The sequence below is a fragment of the Lygodium microphyllum genome, chromosome 14 (genome assembly GCF_053477565.2).
Source record: "Lygodium microphyllum isolate KBCC chromosome 14, Lygodium_microphyllum_v1.1.10, whole genome shotgun sequence".
NCBI lineage: Eukaryota > Viridiplantae > Streptophyta > Polypodiopsida > Schizaeales > Lygodiaceae > Lygodium > Lygodium microphyllum.
The window spans coordinates 136503521-136509551 of NC_141148.1; the positions used below are offsets into that span (position 1 = coordinate 136503521).

At 41.9% G+C, this 6031-nt stretch overlaps 1 pseudogene; it reads left to right on the forward strand.

Moving 5' to 3' along the window:
* The first annotated feature begins 1581 nt into the window (after nt 1-1581).
* On the forward strand, nt 1582-4639 carry LOC148026150 (U2 small nuclear ribonucleoprotein A'-like; annotated as a pseudogene).
* The last annotated feature ends 1392 nt before the right edge of the window (nt 4640-6031 follow it).

The window sequence follows — 6031 nt, forward strand, 5'->3', positions numbered from 1 at the left end:
TGGTTCAAAGTGGTACTGGAAGAAGGAGCCAGGGCAACTGTTCGACAAGGTCCATCTGGATTTCTCAAAATAGATTCTGAAAAAAGATGGATGGATTTGCACGACACATTTGTATTGCCGGCCCATTGTGAATAGGTACATGAATTTATATTTTTAAAAATTTTATTATGACATGATATATGGCATAAATGTTAAATCTCTCTTATATGATTTTGAATAGGTAATTTTCTATCCAAACCCCCGACAATCTTGATGGTGGTATGTTGTACCTTCAGCTCCCTGAAGTGCGAGAGTATATGATGAAAGGAAGCTTCTCATCATAGATGAGGACATTATGGAGATAGAGGGTTCGATATTGCAAGAGGTGGAGGCCGCCCAAATCTTGGAGCATGTAGAGGAGACAAAATTAGGTAACAATGATGAAAAGATAGGAGGCCAAGAATTCTTTGAGAACGAGGTGGACTTATCCTTTTGTGGTGACATTTCTATCAACCTTCCACTGTATGGAGAGTTGTGTTAGGTGATTGACATGGGACCATATGCTATGTCATACTTGGAGTATCCACCTACTCAATTCCTTGATGAATCGCTTATAAGGGTACTCTAGAATATGCATTTTAAGTGAGATCATTTTTTTAAGAGTTATATTACCATGTTTTACTTGAATCTTTATATTGATTATGCTAACATTAATTCTTGTCTGTGCAAGTGACCTTGGTGGATATCACGATGAGTTGAGGTATGCACAACCAGGAGCTACAGGAGATCTTCATACGTATGTCTCAAGATCAAATGGCTTGATTCCTAGATATAGCGAAAAAAGAGCTATCTCGGACACCATTAGGCCATTTTGTTAGATCTACTTCGGCACGCTCTGATGCTTCGGGTTTCAATAGATGAGATTGATGCCCCAGACTTAGGCTGGACGGAGGGAGTGTTTCTTGGGGATGCTGCAAAGATGTGGATGCAGTGAGCCGGTGGTCCGCTCGAGATACAGGTGCTACTCCTCGCTCTCATGCAAGTTCGAGAGAGGGTGGCTCAGGTGGTTGTTGTGGAGGTACCGACGCAATGTCTCCATCTCTTCGTTCTGCTAGAGTTGCGTCACCTGTGGGATTTTTCACACCTATGGGGACATCTACTCCAGTCACTCTAGGTTTTTTTCAGTCATCCATAGGTGGCACCACTATGGATGCTAGTCCGAGAGACATTACCCCCGTGGGTACACCAAATGGACAGGGGTCTCCTAGATATTCCCAAGAGCGTGGTCGTAGAGAACACATCTTAGACATATCCCATAGGGGTATGGATATCTTGTAGATGATAGAACAAGAGCTGTCATCATGAATGATGAGGGGAGGAGGGTGATGGATCGTATCAGAGAGTTGTACCAACAAGTTTTTTTGCACAATGTCTTGGATCATTGGAAGAACATACCGGAGGGGAGCAAGGACTACATAGTAGCATCCTTGCATGAGGAGTTTTCTAGAGACTGGATGATGGAGTACATGTGTGCGTACATGTCACACATACGATCGGCTGCATGCAAAGCATTTAAGGGTAAGCTCAAGTGGCTAGATACAAATGACTAGTGCTGACTCAGGGAAGAGGCTACAGATTCTCCAAGACGTTGAAGACAACAGTACAAGGTAATGAGGGGTGGTCCATCATCTTGGGAGTGGTAGCCATAGGACTTATCTAGAGAACTTTGTAAGTTTTTATTTTATTCTTCTCACTTATTTTTTTGCAATATCTCTTTACTAATAATCGTGTTTCTAACAGTTGTATTTTGTTTGCTTTGCAGCACTCCATTACAAACCGCGATCCCACCAGCCTAGAGACTCAATATAAAGAGAGACACGGCCTCATTGCATTGATCAATAGATTGTATGCACACGACGGTCGAGTAAGTCACTCATCTTTTTTGTCTATAGTTACAAGGTTTAATTAAAATGCATTATTGTATGGTGGACTGATATGTAGTTGTTTCTTTTTTTGTAGAGTCTATTTGATGCTCCTTTGCAGCAGGAGGCGAGGATCTATAGCTCGTGCTTGGAACCATGGAGTGCACATCCTCTTCTTTTTTGGTCATGTGATTTATGTAGGCATTTTCTATGCGCTATATTATTATCATCCTTTGTATCTTGCCATGATTCCATGAGCACTTTTGTTAAGTGATCTTGTATTTATTTTATGTATTAGTCTTATGCATTCAAGTACACTTTGCCTTCATTTTGATGACCATTGTACACTTTACTTTAACTCTTTTGTATGGCCCAAATACAGCACATTGTGCTATATGTGGCAGACTAGCTTGCTACCCTACCACAAAAAAAAACTCTGTAACTGTCACTATTAGTGTCACAAATATACTTGCACGCATCGCTATTAGCATCGCAAAGCATCACTATATGTGTTGCATTTGCAATGTAAATAGCGACGTAAATAGCGATGTAGATAGCAACGGTTCTATGGCATCCAAAATACCAATGTGTTTAGTGACAACGGGGGTAAATTTTTTAGTGAACATTTTCGTCACTTTGAACATCGATATGAGGCATGTATCTTGTAGTGTTGCATAGAATTGGCTATCTCTAACTCTCTCATAGAAAAATATAGTGAGTAAAAATAAATTTTGGTATACTATACCTCGTCCCAGCAAGAAGAATAGAGTCATTCACTTCTCTCACTTTATTCTTGATAATGTGAACACAATTAGAGTCCAAAATACCATATTAGATCTTTTGTGAATATCACCAAGTAAAAAGCAAAAAACATTGAAGCCCTTAGGGCCAGTCCTTTCAAGAAGGGTAGATAACTCCTCTTTAAAATATGGGAATTTTTCTACTTCCTTTTCTTCTTTCTTCTTTCTTTTATACTACCTCCTGAAAGGTGAGAAGGATCGAAGCTTGCACGCGAGCTATGGCGGGAGAGCAAGAGCAAGAAAGAGAGAGACAAGAAATGGGAACTCCAACAGTCACAATGTGTGACCGGGCCTTCCTTTATTCAAACTGTCACTAAAAGAATAAAGAATAAAGTGACGTGATGGGCGCCCGCCACCTGCAGTGTGCAGTGGCAGGTACTGTCAATGTAGTAATACACGGGGCGGCACGGCGGAGGCGCCTTTACCCCCAACAACCTCCCACTTAAAGGCGAATCTGCCCTAGTGAGAGAGAAAAGAAAAAGAAAAGATAGTACAAATGTACATAGGTACAAGGGATGAGGAAAGGCGACATCTCATCCAACGCCCATCAACCTCTTGAGGAAGGCAAAGCGCTCAGTAGTGAGGGTCTTCGTGAGCAAATCTGTAGGATTCTCGTCAGTGGAGATCTTGACAAGGTCAACAGACCTGTCCTCCACGACGCCACGTATGAAGTGATACCTCAACTCAATGTGTTTCGTCTTCACATGGAAGACCGGATTCTTAGCCAACTGAATGGCACTCATAGAATCCGAATGCAGTGTAGGTGTAGCATCAATCCCAAGGTCAGCAACTAGACGGCCTAACCATATGGCCTCCTTGCAAGCCTCAGTGGCTGCAACATACTCGGCCTCAGTGGTAGACAAAGCCGTACACTTCTGAACCCTGGACATCCAAGAGACAGCCCCTCCAGCATAGGTGAATACATAGCCAGAAGTGGACTTCCTACTATCTGCATGTCCTGCATAATCGGAGTCAGTGTACCCCACGACCCCTGTATCCTGGCTGCCATAGCAAATACACATATCTGCTGTGCCCTTCAGGTACCTCATGATACCCTTCACGGCATCCCAATGTCTGCTGCCAGGTGTAGCCATATAGCGTGCCACAACACCAACTGCATGCGCAATATCTGGACGAGTGGCTATCATGGCATACATCAAACTGCCCACAGCTGAAGCATAAGGGATCTTGGCCATCTCGGCCCTCTGCTCATCTGTCTGCGGACAATTGGCCTGTGATACCTTCACATAAGAAGGGCCTGTGATACCTTCACATGAGAATGTACTCCCGCTGTGAGAGATACAAACTCACGGGTGCTGCTGTGACTGGGTGTATTCTGGTATACATTGGACAAAGAGGTTCTCATGATGAGCTTTCAGATACGCTAAGCTTGATCCTCTTGAAGGGCTAACAAATTTGTAGACCCTCTGCTTTCTTGATAATACAGTCACAAAGAAACAACACTATCATCTTTATGTCATTCACAAGTTGCAGAAGCTACGCCTTCTAGATTTTAGAAAAGTCAAGCAAAAGGAGAGACAAGAGGCAACAGCTTTGTTTGGAACGAAGGATGCAAAACCTCTAAACGTGGAACCGCCTCCTGCAAAGACATTTGTGCCTAGTGAAATACCTGATGTAAAATCTCCTCCTAAAGCTGAAGAAGTTAAACAAACTGGTCCAACCAAGGAGCAGATTTTGGCTATCAAGGATGCTATTGCAAACTCTCAAACATTGGAGGAAGTTGTCAGGCTTGGAAAGACACTTAAATCAGGGCAACTACCAGCGGAACTAAAGATAGTTGATGATGATGGTGCTTCAAATATGTCAAGCAGTACAGAAGCAGTACCAATGGGCAGCAATAAAGAGGATGTGGTCATGATGGAAGAGCCTGCAAATAAATCACCTCAAAATGACTCTTCTGCCATGGTTCAGGGGTGAAATTGGGCTGTTTGAGGTGGACTTTTCATAATCACTGCTATATAGTGAGAGAAGATGCCAACTATCCCAATGGGCTGCAAGCTTCCTCTCTGCAATATTCCATGTTTCCACTACTAATATTTGTGTTCATTCAAGAATTACAGCACATAACTTTTCTGGAGCATAGTACAACAGAGAAAAGAAGGTGGCCTGCTGAAGGAGTGTTCAAAAGAAGGACTATTTCATAACACAGACATGACTGTAATTCTTTATTAGAAGAAAATCAAACAGAGATACTGTTTGTGGCTACTCTGTTTTAACAACAATAGACAGCAGTAAATAAGAACAGTTCACTCATGACTTGAGGGTACATTGAATGAAGTTTGAATATGCTTGATTGATCTTCTATCCTAAAATTAGTCAAGGTCCTCTGTGGTCGCGACTTTGCTTTTGAAACCCTTCGACACCGTTTTGCAGATAGCAATTTCAGGGTACACTACTCTGATTTCCGCTGTATTGACCGAAAGTGGGTGCATAGGTTACAGATTTTGAATCTGTAATTTTTGAGGTGTTTGCAAGAAGCAAACAGAAGGTTTATCTGCAAACAAGTTGCAGATTACATGTACTATTGAGCAATCAGTGAAAAAGGTTGCTTGGTGTAGTGCTGTGCATGTGTTGTGAAAGATTGTAGAAGACTAGCTTGCTGTGTTGTATCCTTGTTTGTGATAATGGCAGAGAATAGTGAAAATCCCATTATCGAGAAGCTCAACAAGAACAACTACCCTTCATGGAAGTTTTGTGTGAAGAACTTCCTCATTGGAAAGGGCCTTTATGAGTTTGTCTCAAGTAAAGAAAAGGAGCCAGAGCTGGGTATCCCTCCAACTGTGCGGATGAATTAAAAGCATGGAAAGAGTGGAATGCGAAAGATAAAAAGGTGATGTATTGGCTATCTGCAGTCATTGATAATACTATACTAGGGCATATCAGGAATGCAGAAACTTCACATGCAGCTTGGACAATTTTTGAGAGCATGTTTTCAATAAATACAAAGACACGAAAGATTCAACTTAAGCAAGAGTTGAATGCCTTGAAGAAAGGAAAAATGTCTGTCAATGAGTATGTGTTGAAGGTGAGGAGCATTGCAGACGCTTTAGCAGTGATTGATGTGATGCCGGATGATGATGATTTTGTTTCATCCACTCTGAGTGGCCTTAACAATGAGAAGGAATGGAAATCATATGTTACTTCAGTATATGTACCGAAGCCATTTTCAGATTTTGATGAGCTGACCTCTCTCATTATTACTGAAGAGATCAATATGGAGGGTGATTTGTCTGAAAGAAATGGTAAATAGGTCCAAGCATTTTACTCAAGTTCAGGAAGGGGACATGGTAGATCCTCTTTGAGAGGCCG